The sequence below is a fragment of the Sciurus carolinensis genome, chromosome 6, assembly GCF_902686445.1.
Source record: "Sciurus carolinensis chromosome 6, mSciCar1.2, whole genome shotgun sequence".
In the NCBI taxonomy this organism is placed as follows: Eukaryota; Metazoa; Chordata; class Mammalia; order Rodentia; family Sciuridae; genus Sciurus; species Sciurus carolinensis.
The window spans coordinates 149,831,846-149,854,123 of NC_062218.1; the positions used below are offsets into that span (position 1 = coordinate 149,831,846).

General features: G+C 37.5%; 1 protein-coding gene across 1 annotated transcript in view; it reads right to left on the reverse strand.

Moving 5' to 3' along the window:
* Nucleotides 1–22,278, reverse strand: part of Gabrb2 (gamma-aminobutyric acid type A receptor subunit beta2) — a 238,976-nt gene that overhangs the window by 119,512 nt on the left and 97,186 nt on the right.

Here is a 22,278-nt window from a genome sequence, read left to right on the forward strand (position 1 = left end):
GAAGTATGTGTTGTTATCAGGGCCATGACCTGAGCTGGAAAGTTAAACCCTGGTGTTGAAGAGGATAAACTGGACTCTCAGGGTGACTGCGATTTAGCCTAAGCTCTAAGGAAAAGAAGTGATGCAACTTTTGATAAACATTTTCCTTTGAAAGTCTCCTGCTGTTTAGCAAGTAGAGACTGGACTACATCTGTATTTCCCCAAGAGTGGACCATTAACTACTTGCATCAAAATCACCTGACCATGTTTGACAGACAGGCAGTTCCCGTGTCTGGGTGAAGTGGGATGAACTGTCCCTAGACTGTTTTATAAACCTCACAGGTGAATGAGAACCGTGACAAGCACTATTCCTCTTCCTCTCAGGTTTCCTCCTTCCTTTCTCGAGACCCTAAAATCTACTCTTCCAAAAACCTTACCTTCGATCTACCATTTTTCACCTTTCTCTATATAGTATTTTGCAAGTACTTTAATATTTTAAACATTTACCTCTGCTGAAGGAAACTAAGACTGCAGATTAATGTTGCATTTGACCAATTTATGCTTATTGTGAGGAGCACCACACTCTGTGCTGGGATAGCAAAGTATGATGTAGCTCTGGCTTGGAAGAACGAGTTCATAGGTAGAACTTCTCTTTTGCAATTAAAAATGTCATGAGTACATTTTAAACCTGTAATCCAGGTAGGATGAGTGCATGGAATTCTTTAGAACAGGATGGGATTCTCAACTAGCAATGGAAAATATTTGATTAACTTACTTAATATAAAGAACCCTTGCCGCTTTGACTTGATTCCTTTCCTACAAACGTTTGTTTTGTTAATTTTTGTTTTCCTTTTTCATAAGTCTGATGCTCACTCCAATTCCTTCCTTTCCTTCAGCACATTCTGTTGGCTGCTCTGCTTCATTTCCTTACTGTCTCCATTGCCTCCTCCTGAGTGGGTGTCCCCCTGCCTCAGATCTGAGTCCCTACAGTAACTTCACCTCCCAGCCTCTCCATTTGCCTCCCTACTATGCATTATCCACACAGGAGAATAAATTAGATTTTATGACTCCTCTGCTTAAATATTTCAGTTGTTCTTCCAAGAAAATCCAAAATCCTTGCTGTGGCCTATTGCATCTTGAATACTCTGTTCCTGTCTTTCTTCCCTGTCCCATCTCACAACGTGTCCTCACTATCTTTCAGTCTTTGCACCTGTCCCCTCTGCCTAGAACAGGAGTCTTTCAGGTGGGCACAGAGCCCTCTTTTCTGATCTTTCAACTCCAAATCACCTCCCCAAGAAGCCCTTCTCCAGCTGACTACCCAAAGAGGCTGCCATGACTATGGTCCATCTCAGCTTTCTGTTCATCTCCTTCAAGCAATTGCCACAATCTGAAATTTTCTTGCTTATTCATTTTCCTTAGAACTATTTCTTCCAATAAAGTTTAAGCTGTTTAAGGGCATAGATTCCACTCTATTTACTGCAAGGCACTCAATATATTATCTGTTGAATGGATAAATATGTAGATTTATAATGATGGAAGCAGTTGGTATTGCTCACTAAAAATCTTTGTATTTGGGGGATTATTTTATGGCATTTTTATATGCTTTTTAAACTTTATAATGTGTCTTAGGTTATAAGCATTGTTTTCATTATTTTTTTTCTCCTCATCTGAGGCACCGAGGATTCGAACCACAGTCCTTGCACATGCTAGACAAGCACTCTCCCAAACGAGTTATTTCTTCAGCTCTTGTTTTCATATTTTTAACAAATAGATATAATTTAACCCATTTAAGCAAACCTACATAAATAGTACTACAGTTTATCTTCTTACCAATTTGATTACTTTTGTTTTCACTGGGATTTTCTGAATTTCTATATACCATAAATTCTATTAAAATTAGCATCCACATCTCACTCTTTTCTCAGAGTTAAAACATTAAAATTTATTTTAACTAAGTGATACTTATAATAATTTCTCACTAGTCCACTGATTTTTTTTGTTCGTTTGTGTTTTTATATGTAGATACAATTTGAATTGCCATTAAAACATGGAGACGTGAATATATAGAACAGAAGTTTTCAAGGGAAAATAGATTAGATACATGATAGGCATACCAAACACCAGTACTACATATGTAAAATAGCAGAATTAATTCCTATCTGCAGAAATAGAGAAAATTTAATTCCTTGAATAAGATGAATACAAAAGACATGAATGGTACAAGGCATACGCATAATAGAGCAGGAGACAAACAGAGAAGAACAAACTGTTTAAGTGAGGCGAAGCTGCAACGTTGCTATAGGCTGTGGTCACTCTTTGTGATAATGCACATTCATGGCAATTGTCATCTCTGAACTAGGGCTTTGGACCAGGAAAAATAAAATAGCTAACGCTCTCACAGGAGCAAGAAGTCTTCTTCATATCTTAAAAATAATTAGAAGGAAGTGTTTTCCTCACAACATTCATATTTATGTCAGTGTCTTACTGTTTTTAAATGGCACAATACACTTTATAAAGATAATAGATATTAAAATGTTTTCTGTTCACTCTTTACAAAGAATTGGTAAGTGTCTCTTATTGGACAAAAGTATAAACTTCAGAGCCAAAATCAACCATTTGGAATCCTGATCATACAAAGAAGAATGACCTTGGACAAGCCATTTGTAGTTTCTGATACTTGGTTGCCCTATTTTGCAAATAAAAACTTGCCATCCTAATTTGTTATAGGATGGCAAAAATAGGAAGGGATTTGTAACTAATAATATTTTCTGCAACTTTTGTGGTAGTCACTACTACCAGCTAATGAGTAGATAGCTTGATAACACATTTTACCACAGGTACAGACACCTGTTTATATAAATGAAGAGATGTAGAATATAGAAACTTTTTTTAAAAAGTGGATATATATGTATGTATATATATGAATGTACATAACTTCTCACCACATAAATATGCAACATAAATAATCACTTTACATGTGTATATGTAAGCTCTGTAAGACAGATTATATAGATGCATAACAAAGCTGCATCCTTTCCCAGTGCTTTCTGGATCAGGAACCACAAACTATTTTGTCATGTTTGTATTTGAAGTACACATGACTGGCATGTGTCACCAATTTAAGATGATGATGATGATGATGATTATAATAACAATAATAAAAAACAAAAAAGAAAACATCTATGGTTTTAAGCATTCTCAAACTAAAGATTTTAAGGCAAGTCTCCTTTAAGTACCTGATTTATGTAAAAATTCTCAAGTAATTTGAGAGTTAAGTCATTGTTACTGAAGAAGCTATCCTGGAATGAATCTTATTCAGAAAAGCCTAGCAATAAGCATCTGAATCTGTTCCTTGGGACTTTTTGATTTAAAACAGGACAGAGGCTCTACAGGAATGAGTCAATACAATAAACGCAGTTAATGGGTTTTTCGTGAACATGCCTCTCTGGATCCTGATAAACTTCCGTAATGGCCTTAAATATCTCAACGCCTCTACAATACCAGGAGACTGTGAAGTGAGGCTAGAAGCCTTTTGGGCAGGTATCCTGATTTAAGTTTTAAGACTACATGTATGGTGATAGTTCTGTCTTCAATCAAAGGAAACGATAACAGTGCATGATGCCTCTGGAAGGTGCCTCATTTACCTGTGGCAGATCATCTATAGTTAAAGAGGGCAACATCTTTTATGGGGATGGATTGTACCACGTGATGAAAGCTTTGCCTGGGAAATACCAATATTCTGCTTGGGCCAAGAGCTCTTTGAATAAGTTTTTTATTACTTAGCCACTGGCTACTGTCACCCCACAATGACTTTTGTCATAAAACACTAATGCGAACAAGAAAACTAAGTACACAACATAGCCCAAGGAGTCACTAAAAGCATGTATAAAACCAAGAAATACAACAGCTTTTGCCCCAAAGCCATAACAGACATTTTATAGTGTTATGACCTGAGATTTAATGATGCTACCACATCATTCAAAATTTGGATATGATATTGTGAATCCAAGTTTGGATAAGACCAAAGGCAACTGTTAAGTAATAACTGATGGTTTTGTCACTCAGTCAAAATGAAAAGCCGAAGAATTATAATCAGTGTGACATTGCTTAGGCCTTTCTGCAGACCCTTTAGGATTCAGAGTCAAAACAGATACTTGAGCATGTGAAAACTTGGTTAGAGTTTCAACCAGAGTTTCTTTATCCATTCACCTATTGAAGGGCATCTAGGTTGGTTCCACAATCTGGCTATTGTGAATTGAGCTGCTATAAACAATGATGTGACTGTGTCACAATAGTATGCTGATTTTATGTCCTTTGGGTACAGGTCAAGGAGTGGAATATAGACAGTGGAATATTACTCAGCCATAAGGAAGAATAAAATTATGGCATTTGCAGGTAACTGGATGCAGTTGGAGAATATCATACTAAGTGAGATAAATCAATTCCAAAAAAGCAAAGGTCAAATGTTTTCTCTGATAAGTGGATGCTGATACATAATGGGGGGGGTTAAGGGAAAAATGGAGGAACTTTGGATTGTGTAGAGGGAAATGAGGAGAGGTGAGAGGGCAGGGGAAAGGAGAGATGGTGGAATCATTACCCAAGGTCCATGTATAATTACACCAATGGTGTGACTCTACATCATGTACAACCAGAGAAATGAAAGGTTGTGCTCCATTTGTGCACAATGAATCAAAATGCATTCTGCTGTCATGTATAACTAAATAGAACGAACAATTAAAAATAATTTTAAAAAGAATTTCAACCAGAGGTTATAAGGAAGTGAATGAAGTGACTTTGAACTTGTGCTTTGCTTGTTTTCTTTATATAGATGACAATCTAATTCCATAAGAAATTTTGTGAACATCTTCATGTGAAAAGAAAATCAGATGACTTTTTCACGACTATCTGAAACCTGCTGTTCTGATGCACAGCGTACTTTCACTTCACTAAAATATGCATTTACTTAAAAGTATGACATATTGGATTTATGAAGGATAAAAGGATCTTCTGGCACTAGTGTGCATCATTACCAGAGAAAAATCAACAAGTTAAAAGGTCAGTTATCAAAAATATATCAATACGTATTTTTGCAAGCTTTAAAGCAAAACAAAAAAAACTAAGTTCAGAATTTCAGGTAATGCAAATAAAAGATCCAAATACTGCAGTTAAACATTAGTAAATGAACTCAAATTTTGAATACTTCTCATCTGATCCTTTTCCCTCAGAGTGCTTTAAAAACTTTTGTTGTCCTATTCTGAAAGAAGACTTGACATTGTTCTGTATCTTGTAACCATTTTGGTTGGGAAACTTACCTCTCCTCTATAACTCTCATTACTTTTGCTCTTTATGGAGTAAATGGGTAGAACACTGTTATGAGAGATAGGTGACTTTGGCTTTGGCTCTCTCAATGGTGACAAACACACTTAACTGATCACTCACTAATAAGTTCAAGACACCATTCCTTGTTACTGAAATGTATCTTCTCGATTAAGTCTAATTGTTACTCTCATCTTATAGATGGGAAAATCGAGACAATGGTAAAGTGATTTTCCCTAAGAATCATACAGTGAATGGGAGAGCCTGGATGTGAATTTGGGATGCTTGACTCCACAGTCCACATATTTCATAAAATGCTATAACTAACTAAATAGATGACCTTGGTAAAGTAATTCAGCCTCTCTGGAAGATTGGTCAATTTCTTATATTCCAAACAAGCTTAGAAATTCTATAATCCTATGAAAACACATCATGTTCTGTGACCTTGTATATTTTGTAATTTTGTTTTACCCACACATCCAAATGCAGTATTTCACAGCTGTTCATTCTGTTTCAGTCAATTATGTAGATCAGCCCACCCCAGTGGAACGCACACAGGCCTCCCCCCAAGGAATTCCATTTAATATTCTCCCGATTGAAGGTCTCCCTCAGCAATTTTTTTTTCTTTTTTGTCATTCTATCCTCTTCATTTACCTCCACAGAGGCCTTAAGCTTAAATTAAACTCTCCAAGACTCATGCATAATTGTTTCTAAAAGCTCTTTATAAGTCCTCACAGAGTCACATGCACTACTATGCTCAACTTCGTAATCACCAAAAAAAGTAAGATTGCTAGCAATCATGTTCCCATTTGATAAATCATGCATTTCAGATTAGAGCTATTTGTACTCTTCCACAGCTGTCTGGCCTTCTGTGACTCTTTGATTTTCTGGAATCTTATCCTCTGCAAAGATACTGTGACCGTTAAGGGGCTGCACAGGTTTCTGGATTCTGTCACAAAAGCAGGCACTGTTATGAAAGACAATTTCTTAAATAGCATGCCTGTGCAATCCAAACAAGAGCCTCTGATGAAATCTCATTTTGTGAACATACAAATCCTACTTAATAAAAAATATTAGTAGATAAATACCTACCAACCTAAGTATTATTCTTCTGTTGTCAATCTGTTGTTTACCCCTCTCCAATACTGCATTACTGGTTTTCACATCTACAAATTGATGCTTACATCAGGAGTGGGGATATCCCCACTTCTTCCTAAACTATGCCTCAATGGAAGGGTAAGTCTCTGAGAAAAAGCAATTGTTCTATTTTTTGACTCATAATCGAACAAGTGAAATCTGACTTTGTATCACATTAAGAAATTTAACTGAGGAGTAGGATAACTGGGTCAAAAGGTGGGTTCATTCCAAGTTTTCTAAGGAATTCCATAGGGCATTCCAAAGTGGTTGCACCTATTTACAACTCCCCCAGCAATGTAAAAGTGTGCCTTTTTCCCCACATCCATGCCAACACCTATTATTGCTTGTGTTTTTGAGAACAGTCATTCTAATTGGAGTAAGATGAAATCTTAGGGTGGTTTTAATTTTAATTTCTCTAACTACTACAGATGTTGAACACTTTTTCAGATATTTATTAATCACCTGTATATCTTCTTCTATAAATGTCCAGTTCCTCAGCCCATTTATTGATTGGGTTCAAAGGACTTAAAATCAGCATACTACAGTAACTCAGTCACATTAATGTTTATAGCAGCTCAATTCACAATAGCTAGATTGTGGAACCAACCTAGATGCCTTTCAATAGATGAATAGATAAAGAAAATGTGGTATATATACACAATGGAATATTATTCAATTATAAAGAAGAATAAAAGTATGGCATTGGCAGGTAAATGGATGGATTTGGAGAATATAAAGCTAAGTGAAATCAGCCAATCCCAAAAAACCAAAGGCCAAATGTTTTCTCTGATAAATGGATGATGATACATAATGGGGTTGGGGGTATGGGAGGTGAGAGAAGGATGAAGGAACTTTGGATTATGTAGAGGGAAATGAGAGAGGGGAGGGGGCAGAGGTAAGAAAGATGGTGGACTGAGACAGACATCATTACCCAATGTACATGTATTATTACATGAATGGTGTGAATCTACATTGTGTACAACCATAGAAATGAAAAGTTATACTCCATTTGTGTATACTGAAACAAAGTGCAGTCTGTAGAAATAAAAAAGAGTTTTTAAAAATTAAAAAAAATAAAGTGGGTTTCCTATAGAAAAAAAAAAAAAAAAGAAATTTAACTGAATGAGAATCACCTTACAGACTAGGAATACAATAAAAGATGGGACTCTGATTATTTCAAGTGATTTTTTCATAATGTAAAAACAATGTTTCAAATATGCTGGATATATTTTTAAATGCATTCATTATAACATAACATATTTTATTTAGATATATGATACATTAGAGACATAACATTTCAGAACAAATACCTTAGTTTCAAATCAGTCTTTTTTTTGAACAAAATTTTTTAAAAAGTGGCCCACAGATGTCAATTCACAGCAGACCAGAGAGCCGAGGGCAACCTGTCCAGAGGGTGAGGGTGCTGTCTGTCTATTTGCAAATCATCCTTTTATTGCACTCTCCTCAAATTATCCCATTTTCAGTGTGCCATCTGTTTCCTGTTGGGTTCCTGGCTGATAGAATACATTATAGAAATGTATTTAAAATCTGAGGTTCTTACCAGTTAGGCTGTCAAAAGAAATTAGGGTCCTCTGTCTTGGGAAATGGGGAGAAGGACATGACTGTTTCCTCTATCTTAAATGAACCTCCTCCTTGCTATCTTTCTGGTCTCAGTTCATCATGGCCCACCTAAGAAGTCTCCCCCCTTGCTCGAGCTAATCCCTGCCCTCCACTGGCCACTCCCTCATCCATCTTATTTCCTTCAGAATATCTCTCATTATCTAAAATGGTCCTGTGCATAGATTTGCTAATTGTTATTTTCTGTTTCCTCTAGTAGACTCAGGTCTGTCCAAAGCAGAGTTCCCCATAGCAGACCCCGAAGGATGTTGATTAAGGTTCAACACCTGTGAAAAGAAGGGGGCTGAGGGACTGGTCCTCACCCAACACAGAAGTTCTGGCCAGAGAGCTGCCATTGGAGTGGGAGAACTAGGACAGCAGTGGTCCTTCAACACCTCCCTTCCCCCACCACACGCCATCTTCCAGGTGACAGAGGGAACCTATGCCTGACTCCTTCCTCTGTGGCTTTCCGTCTCTGTCTCTCTTTCTGACCATCTCTGTAAACACTTGCTGAATTCACTGGGCGACATATTCTCTGGTTGATCCAAGCTCTAACCTGGCCTCACAGTTTCCCTGCTGTACAAAGTTGCAACTATTATAACCTTAACCACTGAAACAAAACAGGCTTTACTGTTGCTACTGCCGCTGTTATTTTTTTAAACGTGAAAAATAAATTACTCAGAGCTGTCTGCTATCACATACCCATAACTCAGGATACATTTTGACTTCAACAAAATTCATAAACACCATCATCTCAAGCCTTTCTGCCACTCAGGTGTCTAAAGGTAAAAAAATTTCATTTAAATGGTGTTCTTTTTTTTTACTCTTTAGAAGTGAGGTAGTTTATATAAAATAGGTAGTAAATACAAGGAAAATGTTTAACAGCATTAGAAACCACTAATTTGCATTCAACATACAAATTAAACCCTGACAATTGGTGTTTATATAATCAGCACAAAATTAAAGAAAGTATAGTATCAGGTACTATATATTCTGCAGAAAAAATGATCCTCTTATGCACACTGCTGGGGAGAATGTACAAACATTGTGGAGGGTAATTTGACAACATTAAGAAAAACCCACTGAATGTACAAACCTTTGATAATGAAATTCCACTTTAAGAACTTAGTGTGAAAAGAAAATAATACAAATCTATACACAAGGACCGTTTCGGTCAGCTTTCCAGGGCTGCGACAAAATGCACAGTGGGCAGGTAGATTACTAAAAGTATAGTAAAAGCAGCAATGAAAATAGGGTTGATTTCTGTTTTCTAAAGTTTTCTGTTGTTTCACTGTTTCTGCAATGAATGTGTACTGTTTGTCTCTGAAGAGTGTTATGAAGACCATTTTCCCCATCAGTATCTGTCTACCAAGGTTACTCATTGCTGCTGACTCTATTTGCATAGCATTGATCCTCTGTAAGGATTGGAAATGTTGGTCAGCATGACTGAGTCAAAGGAAGCCACTTCTATAGTTTGCATGTGTCATTAAAATATCGGTAGACATATCATCACTTAATTATGGGTTCTCAAAGTAGAAGAGATGATTAAACGATATCCATCCAAATGTCTTTCTGAAGACTGAGCTCCTTCCATAAGATCTCTATAATTATTTTTCTAATGAATTTATCCAGTGACTTGGAACTCACTCTCTCTGAAAGGAACCCATTCCATCTTTGGAAAGCTATGATTACTAGATAATTTTTTCTATATTTAACAGTAGTTTTGATTTTTTAATTGCAAATTATTTATTCATGTACTTGGTAGGATTTTTCCCCCTTTGTCCAGAGAATGTTTTGTTTCCCTTTCTCTTAGGAATCCATTAGAGTTTTTGACATTGTGTTCTCATCAAAGCTGTCAATCATTGATATTTTTGTTCCGATTCTGCTTTTACCTCGGGAAAATCCTCTGTCTTAAGATAAAAGATTTCAATTTGTTTTGTGGTTTCATATTTTATACCTAATTCTTCAGCCCATCAGGAATCGAGGTTGATACAGCCTGCAATTTTCATGGAATCAGAAGGGTACCATCTTTCTCTTGACGAATTGTCAATTTTTTTAATAATGAAGTAGGGGGTTTGATAAATTCTCATAGTTACTAATAAGACTACAAATTGGTCCAACTTTTATCCAGGGTGACTTGGATCTCAGGAACCTTTTGCATCATGACCCTGTAGGTTTACACCTGGTCATTTTTAAAGGGAATTTAAGTGACAGGGAAATGATTGGAGAAGAGGACTGAGAAGACCACGCATGGGTGTTCCCTTCTGCAAGACTGTGACAGAACCGGTGGGCATGTGCCTGGTGGGCCAACACAGAACCATCCCGCACACAGGCCCGGAGTTCAAGACCTCTTGAAAGAAGCCTCAGAGCCCACAGCTCTGGTCTTGATTTCATTTCTGGCTGTGGGGCTTTGAAGCAGCATATGAAGGGGAAGCACTAATATGAAGAAGTTCCTGCGGAACCCTGGATAATCACTTACCCAGGATTCTGAGAACCATGGCCACAAGAATTGACCCAAAAAGCAATGGGATGATTTTTCTTCTGATTTAGGGGAATCATTTCATTTTCCCTGAAGCTGGTACTCACTTAGATGTTGGGGGAGTGGTGTGTGCGGGGGGCGGGGGGGGGGGTAAGGGTGTGGAGGGCAGGTGCATCTGGACAACTGAAATAAGAAGGGGACCTGGAACTCAGAAAGACTAAATCAGACAAACAGAAAGATGGTTGTCAGAAAAAAAAAAAAGCAGAATTTACTGAAATGCCTTCAAAAACGCATCCACATCTGTAATGCAGGTTGTTTAAAAACACAAAGGAAAAAAAAAAAAAAAGAAAATTGCCTTGATTCCAAATGATGGCACCTCGGGGTAAGAAGCTAAGCTGCCTAAATAATGAATTAAAGCAGAATGAAATGAATCATAATACAAAGAAACTCAGGCTCATTGCAAAGAAGGAGTTCAAAGAAACAGAGAAGGCTCACAAAAAAGAATGAAAATATGTTGAAAGAGATACACAATTTATAATAAATGTCACTAAAATGTTATTGTAAAACATCATCAGAAGGACAGGGGTGACAAAAATCACACCTGATCCCTGGGAGAAAAAAGAAGATTGATAATAGATGACATCAGAAGAGAAAAGGCATATGACACTGTTTTCACATAGACCATCTCCTTTCATCCAGGCTGGGAGATGGGAAGAGGGTTAGAAAAATGAGAGGGCGGGCAACTATCTTAAAGAACAGCTGCACTGTGGGTCTTCCCACCAATCTCCCACCCTAGTCTCTGTCTTTTCTCTGTCTCTGTCTGTTTCTTTCTTGAAAGAAAAGAAATGAAAAGAAAGACGGCAAAGGGTAGTAAATGCTAGTGAGTATTAAAACCCGACTGTTCATTGTTTCACACGTGGCTGCGTGAGCTCTGTTGTTCCAACTGGAAAAGCAAGTGAAGACAGACAGGTGCACTAAGCAACTCCATTTCTTCATGAGGGCCCTGGGGAGTGATGATCAGCTATTCCCATTTTCTGCTACAGACCAAGCAGGACGCTACGGTCATAAGCCTAACATGAAGGACGTGGGGATTCAGGCTAAACAGAAAGATGACTTAGCTGAGAGCGGGACTGTAAAATAATGAGATGACTCTCCGGGGTAGATGGCAGAGTTTCCTTTCTGGAGCCAAAGTGTCAAGACCAGGCTCCTTTGTCAAGGTGACATAGCAGGGGCCATTCCTGCCACATGAGGGTGGTTTTGGAAATCGCTTGCACTTTCCGGTTCACTAACACAGGAGCAAATGCTGAAATCTTCCGCAGCTTCAGCATACCTTTGCTAATCTGACTTCTAATGGGTTCGAGCTTAACAAAACAGACTGCGACTTCCGAGGTCGCTAAATGTAATCACACATCTAAAGAGCTGCAATACAGTCTATGAACACTGAAGTATTTCCACACATGCTTAGTGACTACAAGGGCGAGGTAGAGAGATGTGTCTTTGTCAGGTAATTATCAACAAAATGGCTTAGGAGTAGTCTCAAAGCACTGGACGCAACATTACCTTTTGGGTATAATTTTCATGCTCAAGTGTCCCGTTAGTTAAGGCATCTGTGGTGGTATAACACTACAATGTAGCTAATGAGCAATTATTTCCAGAGCAATTATTTTTAAGTGATTAAGATGCATTGTACCACTGTGACACAACTGGTTTTACATTTGTTTCCGCAATAGCCTCCTTCTTCCCCACACAACCCAACCCAAAGCGTATCAGACTCTCTACCTGAGAGGAAAAAATGATAGTCTTAACAATGAGCAAATACTTGTCATTCCTCAGGAAAATACAAGGCAACAAGCTAAAGGCTACTAATTTTTTTTTAACATTTTATTGTGTGCGTGTGTCTGTGTGTGTATACGTACATATATATACATATATATATATATATATATATATACATATTTAAAACATGGTGTAAATGGAATACAGTTGCATACCACAGTCATCATGTTGTACCTTCAACGTCTGGACTTGTTCATCCTGCCCACCCCAGCCTTTGTGCCGTTTGACCTAGTGCTCCCCATTTCCTCCCCTGCCCCACACTGGTAGGCACTCTTTTATTATCTGTCATTAGGGAATTAAGGATGAGTATAAGTATTAAATTAGTATATAAATTTATAATCTAAAATATCAAAGTGTTCAAGTTTTTCATGATTTGGATAATGAAATTCAGAAAAGTATTAAGTTCCAGAATTGTATTAGAGTTGAATGACAGTAAGTGGACTGACTAATGTGAATCTATTCCTAGAGAGCCTTCATTCTGTAGGACATTTGCTAGGTAGCTCCGTAGAAGGCATTTTATAAAGTTATCAAGATACAGGGCTTGACTTCAATAACAAGCAAAACCCAGATGCGAGATAAACTGATCAGGAAGGTAATAGCTGCTCTGGTTTGTTTCTTGAGTGTTCCTTGAAGGCCCATGTGTTGAAGCCTTGATCAGCAACCCATGACCCTAATGGCTCCCACTGGGACCTTTAGGAAGGAAGTTAGATCATTGGAGATGTGCCCTGAAGGAGATATTAGAACCTCAGATACCCCCTCTTCTCTTTTCTCTCTTTTTTGCTTTCTGATCACCATGAGATAAATGGGCCTCCTTTGCTTCATGCTCCTTCCAAGATGTACTATGCTGTCTCAAGTTTAAATCATCAGGGCAAAATGACCATGGACTGACACCTCTGAAGTCAAGAGCCAAAATAAACCTTTCTTCTTTATACATTGTTTACCTCAGATATTTTGTCACAGTGACAGAAAACTGACTACAATAGCACTGTAACCCCATATGTATTATTTAACCTCTTTGAGGTTCAAGAATAACAGTACAGGAACAATAACAGCATATACCACTGAATATGCATGAAGGACTAAAACAATATGATACTTTGGCATGGAATAAGCATTCCTACAATGTTTCGGCATGAACAAAACTAATTATGCTTATGTTTATTTATATTTATTTCTATTAGGCATCACATGTTAAATACCAATTATTTGTATACAAGATTTCCAGTCAGGAGGGTGATGACTGAAGCAGTCATTGCAGAGAAAGTGAACTATAAACCACATGATACAAGGTGGACAAGAGTTTGCTAGATAGTGTGTGTAGCTGGAAGGGTTATTTAGTCAGCATAAAGCAGTATGATAGCATTTGACCAGAGCCAGGACAAAGTGATAAAATGTAAAGAGTAACTCGAGTGGTAACCAATTTGGCAAAATTTAAACTGGCAAAGTTGGATTATGGCAAACAGTGATTGACTATAAATTCCAGACTAGCTAGTTTAAGCATGATCCATTGAAATTTGCACAGCATGATTATAATATAGAACAAAGAATGCTAAAATTGTAATCTAATCCAAAAGTCAGAAAGTCAAACACCTATAGGATCCAATGTATGACCTCTATAGTATGAGGATTAGCCTTAACGTAAGACAGGGAATGGTGGGGAATGTGGTGAACTAGAGGAAACATATTCTATCTAAACAAGTGCTCTTTGAGTGTATCCTTCAAAGGCTTATGTGTTGAACTTTAATCCCCATTGGAAAGCATTAAGAGCCTGGAAACTCAATCACAACTTGTGGTGTTTGGAGATGGGGATTTTTAGAGGTGATTAGAATCAGATGAAGTCATTAGGATGGAGTCCCCGTGATTGAATTCTTGTGGCTTATAAAAAATAGAATGAAACAAAAAGAAGACCATCAACCTTGGACCAGAATGGATGAGCCCAAATTAACCTCTTCTATTACTTACCCAGTCTGTGGTACCATGTTATTGGCAAGAGAAAACAGACCAATATAATACATCTCACCATAAGCTATTGTCATGGGTGAAGTAAGTATTCTCAACATTTAGATTTTTTTGAGGTAACGAAGAAACATAAACTTGAAAACGAGCCACGCTCATTTAAAAAAGTCCTATGCCAAATATTTCAGTAATTGGATCTGTTCTAAGGGTGGATTTTAAGCAGCACTTGTTATGATCTGTAATTTAATAATTGATTAAAATCAACCCCTGAGAAACTAAGTGGTTCACCTTAATTGACAAAGAGTCAGCAGTGACCAAAGATGGCTGTGCCTGAGACCTGCCTAAAGTTCACTGGGGGAGAAGAGTTTATCTAAGTCAGTAAGAAATCATGAGCAGGTGCCCAAAGCAGCATCTGAGAGCTTCTGGTGCAGATTATCACTTTAATAATGCAGGTGCCTGAATTTTAGTTTATTTTTATTATAGCCTCTAAGTAAGCAGTGTAGCAGATGAAAGGACAAAAAATATTATGAATCAAATGTTTGTCCTCTTTTATTGGTGTTAGTTCAGAATGGAGGAAAGAATATGCCCTGGAATCATTCAGCCACTTAAGACGTGGGCACAAACACCAGGGTTCACTGTTTCCCAGTTGTGCAGCTGGAGGGGTCATGAGCTTGTCTTCAGAGAAGCAATAATGATGCCTAGCGTACACAGTCACTGTGAGGATAACATGGAATTGGATAGCTTGATGATATGCTGTCACTACCATTTAAGTGACAAGGTCATAAAATTTTGTTTAAAAACACTAAGAAAGTCAGGAAAGAAAAAATCGATTCAAGGATCAGGAAAGGATGTTCCGATATAAGTATTTATGGTCAAGTTCCCTGGGAAGTGTAATGTTAAAGCCCACCATGATAATAGCCAGTTAAATTACTAAGAGTCTACTTTCCCATTCACATAACACAGGTAGGTGGGTTACCTACGGAATAGTTCTCAGGATGTAAGTGCCTGCATGTCATCCCTTTGAGTTCTCTGAGGAACTATTTCTGCTAAAGCAGAAATAAGTATGGGTGGGTTACCTATGGTATTGTTAGTAAACTTTTTATAATGCATTACATGAGAGAAGAGTTGTGAGTTAAAGTCAATATGCACAGTGAAGGAAATGAGAGGGATTACTATAAATTTTTCAGAAAATTGATGAGTTGGAGAAATAAGCAAGATTTGAAATAGAACAGGAAGACTTTTGTGGATTCACAAATGTGTATCCAAAGACACAGGCTTAGCATTTTGGGAAAGGGGTGGGGTGACGTTTGGAACCAGTCTTGGATTTCAATCTGGACCTGACGTTTCCAAGTCTTAGATTCAGGGGATACTATAAATTCCTCTAAATTTTAGTTTCCTTTTCTGTAAAATGTAGATTTTAAAAATGCTTATTCTGTATTGCTGCCTGTGAGAATTCAAACAAGACAATCTCAGGAGAAACTTAGAACAATCACTTTTAAGTCCTAAGGGTTCGATATTTGTTACCTGCTCCTGTCCTCATTGCTGTAATCCATCTGAACACCCTAAGAGAGGTCAAGGGGAAAATGGTGAAATAGTCTTTAAATGAAAGAAAGAATGGAGTGACACAAACACAATTTAAAAAATTGCTATAGTTGCATGCATCATATGATGACATTTATATTGAATGTATATGCCTTATAACAGGACTATAGCAGCAAATCCACAGTCATGCCTTTTTTTTACATAACTGGCTGGAATGCTCTGAAAAACAAGCTTCCAAAGCAAGAGGGAACACAGGAAGGATAGCTTGGACTTTCATCATAATTGTTCAAAACTCCACAACTCCAAAGGTAATGCGCTTATGGACAATGAACAATTTCTACAGATTCCACTGCACAGAATTTTTACTACTTCCTCTATTAATGTGTTATTTTTAAAGAAGTGCTGCAAAACACAATGAAAGATATAGCACTTCCATCCTCAGATTCATTTGAAAATAATCAAAGATTAGAAATTTGATTTTCTTAATTCTGGAAAACACAATTTCATACTTAAAGTATAATCACTGTCACATTTTATTTAAGTCGCTATTGAACTGCTACTACTTATAAGAGTGATGTATTAGTTATAAAATTAAATTAAAATGTTATTTTATCTATCCGTTTGAAAAACTATGTCAGGTGCTTCACAATAAGTCACATGCAGAATAATGCTTTATAGAAGTCACAGGCTGAATTTAACCAACTCTTTCAAATGTACAGCATATTGTTTTAAACTGTGAGACTGAATTCCTTTCAGAACAAGATAGGGTCTCCAGTTGTTCTAAGTCCCTACTCTTCACATTAGACCGGTTCCAGATTCACTCCACTCAATAATGAAACAAGCCCTAGTGTGTGTCTGGGTTTGTGACCTTGACTCCCAGATGCTTGATCTGCCCCAAAACAGATATTAGCTATTCAAGAGCAACATAAAATCAAGGTTCAAATACAATGACCCAACAGTTGTCCTTTTTCATAGGAACATAAGTATGTTGGAATAAGACTAACACCACTTAAACTGTGAGCTTATTCCATTTTAGAGTAAAATAACTCTTTTGCAAGTCAAATGGATACCTCTATGAGTTAACTGTGCACTGAACAATCAATTCAGGTAAATAAGAGTGCCCTCAGAGAACTCAAAGAGATGACATGTAGGCACTTACATCCTGAGAACTATACACATGTGCTCTGGAGGCCAATTTGGGGATGTGCCACCACATCTATACAAGTGTTCATGCTTTTAAACTCCTTATTAACATACAACCTTTTAAAACTTTTCATTGAAATAACCTGAGTAACAGCACCCACATGAAGATGGAAGATGTGATGAGAATTATTATAGAATAACACTTTATAGGGACCAAATTTTTGGACTGCAGCACCAGATGCCCTCCCTATTTCCCTTCCACCAGTACCTCTCCCCAAAGGGAACCACTCTCCCAACTTCAGCTCTCACTGATTGGTTTTGTCTCTTTTGTACTCCACATAAAAGCAATGCTAGAGTAGGCTTTCTTTTGTGTCTGGCTTTTGTTGCTCAATGAGACCTTTGAGATACATGCTTATTCTTTATGGGGATGGAGATATCGCAAGCACACGGACCAGGACCATCTGATAACATTTGCAAAATGCTCCAATAAGATGTGCTTAACGGAACTCATTCTATACTCCTTTGTATATGGGGGGAGGATTTGGAAGAACTATGCACAGAAAAAATTAAAACATAAGAAAATTCATAAATATAACTCAAAGCAATATTAACGATGTATCTTTATGAAGGCTCTTTTCTCTTTCAACATTTCAAATTCTTTACTGTCCAGATCTCCAATGATGATCATACATTATTTAGATATCCAGAAAACAAAGTATTACAGTCATTAAAAGAAGGGGCTAGGCGAAAGGAGAGAGAAAGGGGGAGAAGGAGGGGTGGAAATTTCTAAATAAATTCTTAGAGGATTGTGAATAGAAAGGTCAGCAATTTTTTCAGATATCCGCTATTTTGAAAAACAAAATTTACAATAATGCCAACAATTATGCTGTGAATCTTAGTAGTCCATAAAATCTATAGATATACAGACATGGAATAATTATATACTAAGCTGCATGAATATGTGAGCAACATTTGTTGGCTACAAAAGATGACTTGAATTTAAGCTTATAGATAGATTATTTTTTCTCTAACATAGAAGCGATAGCTCAGAAAAGAATATCATTCACACTTTATGGATCTTCAGACTGAAAAAGTGACACTTTGTCAATTAAAATGTCATGTTATCATAGAAAATTAAGGCAGAAGAGGCAATATAAAGTAATCATATATTTTCAGTAGCCCAAAGACCTAGATCCAATATTCTTCTCTATCATTGACAGCTGTGTGACTGTGGGCACAAGACTTAACACTTCTGAGATTTGTTTTTCCTCTATGGAAAAAGTACCCACCTCTAAGAGAGAAAGCACATGAAACGTGTGTTATAGTATCTGGCACAAAATACTCAGTCAATGTGAGTTAAAATGAAAGACTAAGCAAATAAATAAATGGAAAATAAACACGTGAAAAATATAGCGAGCAAAAGTGTACACTCTGTGTTCATTTGGGGAAGGTACTTGTAATGATACTTCCACTCTAGTGCGGCATCTCTGCCACTAGGACATGGAGGCATCCCTTTCACTGGCCAGTGGCCACGTAGAAAGCTTCATGGAAACCAAGCCATGCTATCCTCCATGGGAGTTGTAAATAACAGCACCAGGGATCTCCTCTTGTCAGCACAGAGATCGTGGGTACGTGCCCATTCCTAGTGCTGAGCAATCTGCCTGCACTGTTGCATGCAGGACCTCACTGTCCTGGGGACCCTTGGATTCCAGGATGGCAGCCACTTAGTGACCACTACCTGGGTCAGAGCTCACAGATTTCCCAGGCACTGACGCTCATTCTGCTCTCCCCTGTCACTGTATTCCCTTTTAATTTCTCTCCTCTTTTGTGATCCCAGAGTCCCCCTCTAGCCCTGTGACATGTTTCCCCATCTGTTCACGCAGATGGTGCTATCCAGCAAAGTCAAAAGCCCAGTGTCCCCGAATTGCTCTTGATTCAGTTGGTTCTCTTTACCTCAGAGCAGTGGGAAAAATAAATAAGGAAGGAGAAGTCACATTCTGAAGCATGGGGATGTCACTGTCCACAAAAGGAATACACTCAAGTTCAGTACCTGACTTGAGATAAATGCTGCCTATACAGGAAATTCCTTGCCCTGAGCTTCCCTCAAACCCAAACTGACTGCAATAGTTGACAGCACCAGGAATACAGAATTGGACCTTCCCTAGCCCCAGCTCTCTGCAGTGAGCAACTTGGCTATGTATATTTTACACTATTCTCTCCATGAGTACAGAAATTGAAAATTTGCAAAGATGAAATAAATAACTCTTTGTAATTAAAAAAGGTTACCATTTCAACCATTCCATTTATAATGGGGGAAAAAAAAGAAAAAAGACACACAGAAGTCTGAGTATCAAATTGTAACCACAAAACCTCCAGAAAGGAAAAGTAGCCCAAAGCTATACTATCTTTCTTTTCTAAGAAGTCTGTCATTTTGCCAATAAAATAACCATTAAAACTAAAACCTGTTCAGGGACCAGACTTAATTCAGCCTCTCTGGTGATTTTGGAACTTGAAGTTCCCCAAATCAGAATGTCTGTTAGTTCACATTATTAGGAACCTGGCCTCTCAGAGTAGTGAATCCATTTTTCTTCTGATTAGAAGCTCACTTTCACACAGGGTTGATTTCTCCCCTCGGTTCTTTCAGGGTGTACCTCCATCCAGCCCTGTCCAGTCCTGCAGTGGGTGCAGTTCTCCTTCTCCAAGGTAACTTAAGTGAAGACCAAGCTGAGGTTCATGTTACCCTGTCATTAGGGGTGATGCTTCACCACTGAGACACTCAGGAACTTATCAAGATTCCTTGAAATAACCATGAGCCAATCACATTCCTATCATAGTGAAAATGCAATTCATTCACACACTAATTAGTTAAGGAAGAGACAAATGGGGTGGAGTGCAGCACGGTGTTTCTCATTATCATAAGCATCATTTACATCCCTATGAGACTGACCCTTGTGTTCCTTATATCTAATTTCCCAAAGAGAAAATCAGACTCTGAATCCAACCAACTGGGTTCAAATACTTAAGACTTAGGAGTAATACTGTTTGGGGAAAATGTGATTCTTTTGCCCACATGGTTGTCTCTCTTCTCTCTTGCCACTGTTTGCTTTGCCTCCTATCTCAGGGAATATGTGTGTGCGCCTGGGCACGCACACTCACTCCGCAGTAGAGTCAGCATCCTCCAAATAGCAAGGTTGCACACCCACACAAGACAAGACACAGGACATCTCCACTTTGCAAGCAGTGAAAAAAATCAGTAAGAAGCTACGCATTTTTAGTTACATAATATTTGATTACCAAGAACAAAAGAGAATAATCCCCTTAAACTTGGCCATGATGAATTTCTGAGATATGCATTTGAAAAGACTGAACTCTTACTAGAAAATGTTTTCTCACTGACTCCTCTTTGGTAGGAGGCCAACGTAAGTCACCTGGGTACAACTCTCTACCTGACTTCTCTGCATATCGTTTAAAATACTGCACTGATTGTAAATGTTAGGTAGTGTAAGAAAATACCATGCTACTGGAAATTTCTGCACAGTCAACTTATATTTTCATTTAAGTCCCAGAGTGGGAAGTTGAATTCATGACAATTTCTGATCCTACTCTTTTTACAAAATGCCTTATTATCACCTGTTGAAATTGACATTATCTCAAGCACGATCTCATGGCTAAGGTAGTCGTCTTCATCAATAAACAGAAACACCATGCACTGTCTACTAGATAGGACAATAAGACATTTTTCACCTCAGTAAAACATAATCTTTGATGATTAGTTTCCACATGATATCAGTTTGATTTTATGCTTCTCTATGTATTCCTATTAACTTTATCTTGGCATGCAAATCTGCTATTAGGTGTTATTTTGCATGAGTTGCCTTCACTGAGAGTTGAATGACAAATGAATTTGAGATCAAGCCTGCAGAAAGCACAGACCCCATTCAACTGACAGTCAAATAGACTGATGATAGAAAGTTCTGTTTGTTCTTTTCATTCAACAATTTTTTTTAATTGACTTTTGTGGACAGGCACTGTTCAAGATGTTGGGATACAAGCAGTGGGAACAAAACAGAGGGTCATGGAGTTGACAATCTACAGAGAGGAGAGCCCAAATAAGTATAGTATACAATGCATTTAGTTGTAAAGAAGATAGAATGAAATGATGTCAAATAGTTTAGAAAGTTCTTCTTGAGGGTACATGTGTTTGTTCTACCCTTAGGACCATTGTGATTTTGTTCTTTCTAACTAGAAACTCATTTCTTAAGATATCTGCTTGTCTGGTTTTCAGTAATAACACCTCAAATCAAATGTCTCTTCCTAAAGTAGAAGTCTACCTCTGTCTTAACAGTCATTTTATACAATTTAGATTATTCTGTTCAATTTTCTTCAATAAATTTCATCATAATTTGTAAGCCTTACATTTATCATTAAATATCCCTTTTGCTGGGGTTTATACCTCTTCTTCTATAAGTACAAGCTTCTGGAGGTAGGCACTGTACCTGTGTGGCTTAGTCACTCATGCCCCTCCCAACCTCCACCTACAACAATGAGAGATGTTGACGTAGGAGCTGATAGGATGGACTGATGCATAAATGAATTAATGTTCAATGATTCACTGAAATACAATCAGTCCATTTCATTCAATGTAAGTTACAATTACTAATAGAGTCGCTAGTTTCCTTTCAGAATACTGCCATAGACATTCCTAATATTTAGGAAGTCAGAATACATAGTTACATTCAGCTATTAGTCTTACAAAAATTCTGAGTATGTCTCAGTCTGCTCTTCCTCCTCCTACTCCATGCAGTAGGTTACTTCTATGAATTAAAAGGTATTAAAACATCATGAAGGATTCAGGCTTTGAAGCCAGTCTTGGAATCTAGTCTTTGTTTTAGCATGTAGAGTTGTGCTACTTGGAACAAGTTACTAGATTTGTGTAAACCTCAATATTCCTTTCTTTTAAAATAAAATAATTTTTTTTATTTGTGTTTGATCACATTCCTATAAGTTAAGTGGTATTATTTTCAACACAGAGCTGGCAGTTGACTTTCAAAAATACTCAACCCCCATATTCTTGATTCCACTGTTTGGCTCATTTACTTATCTTACCCTACTTCTTTTCATTACTTGATCACATATAGGATTCCCCCACTAAACTCCAAGTTTTTAAGCCAGAGATTGGTTGTCTCATTGGTCTTTGTAGATCTTCAATAACCAATGTGTTAATGGAAATAAAATAGATCTGGTAGCATCATATCCTATGTTGTGGTTTGAAT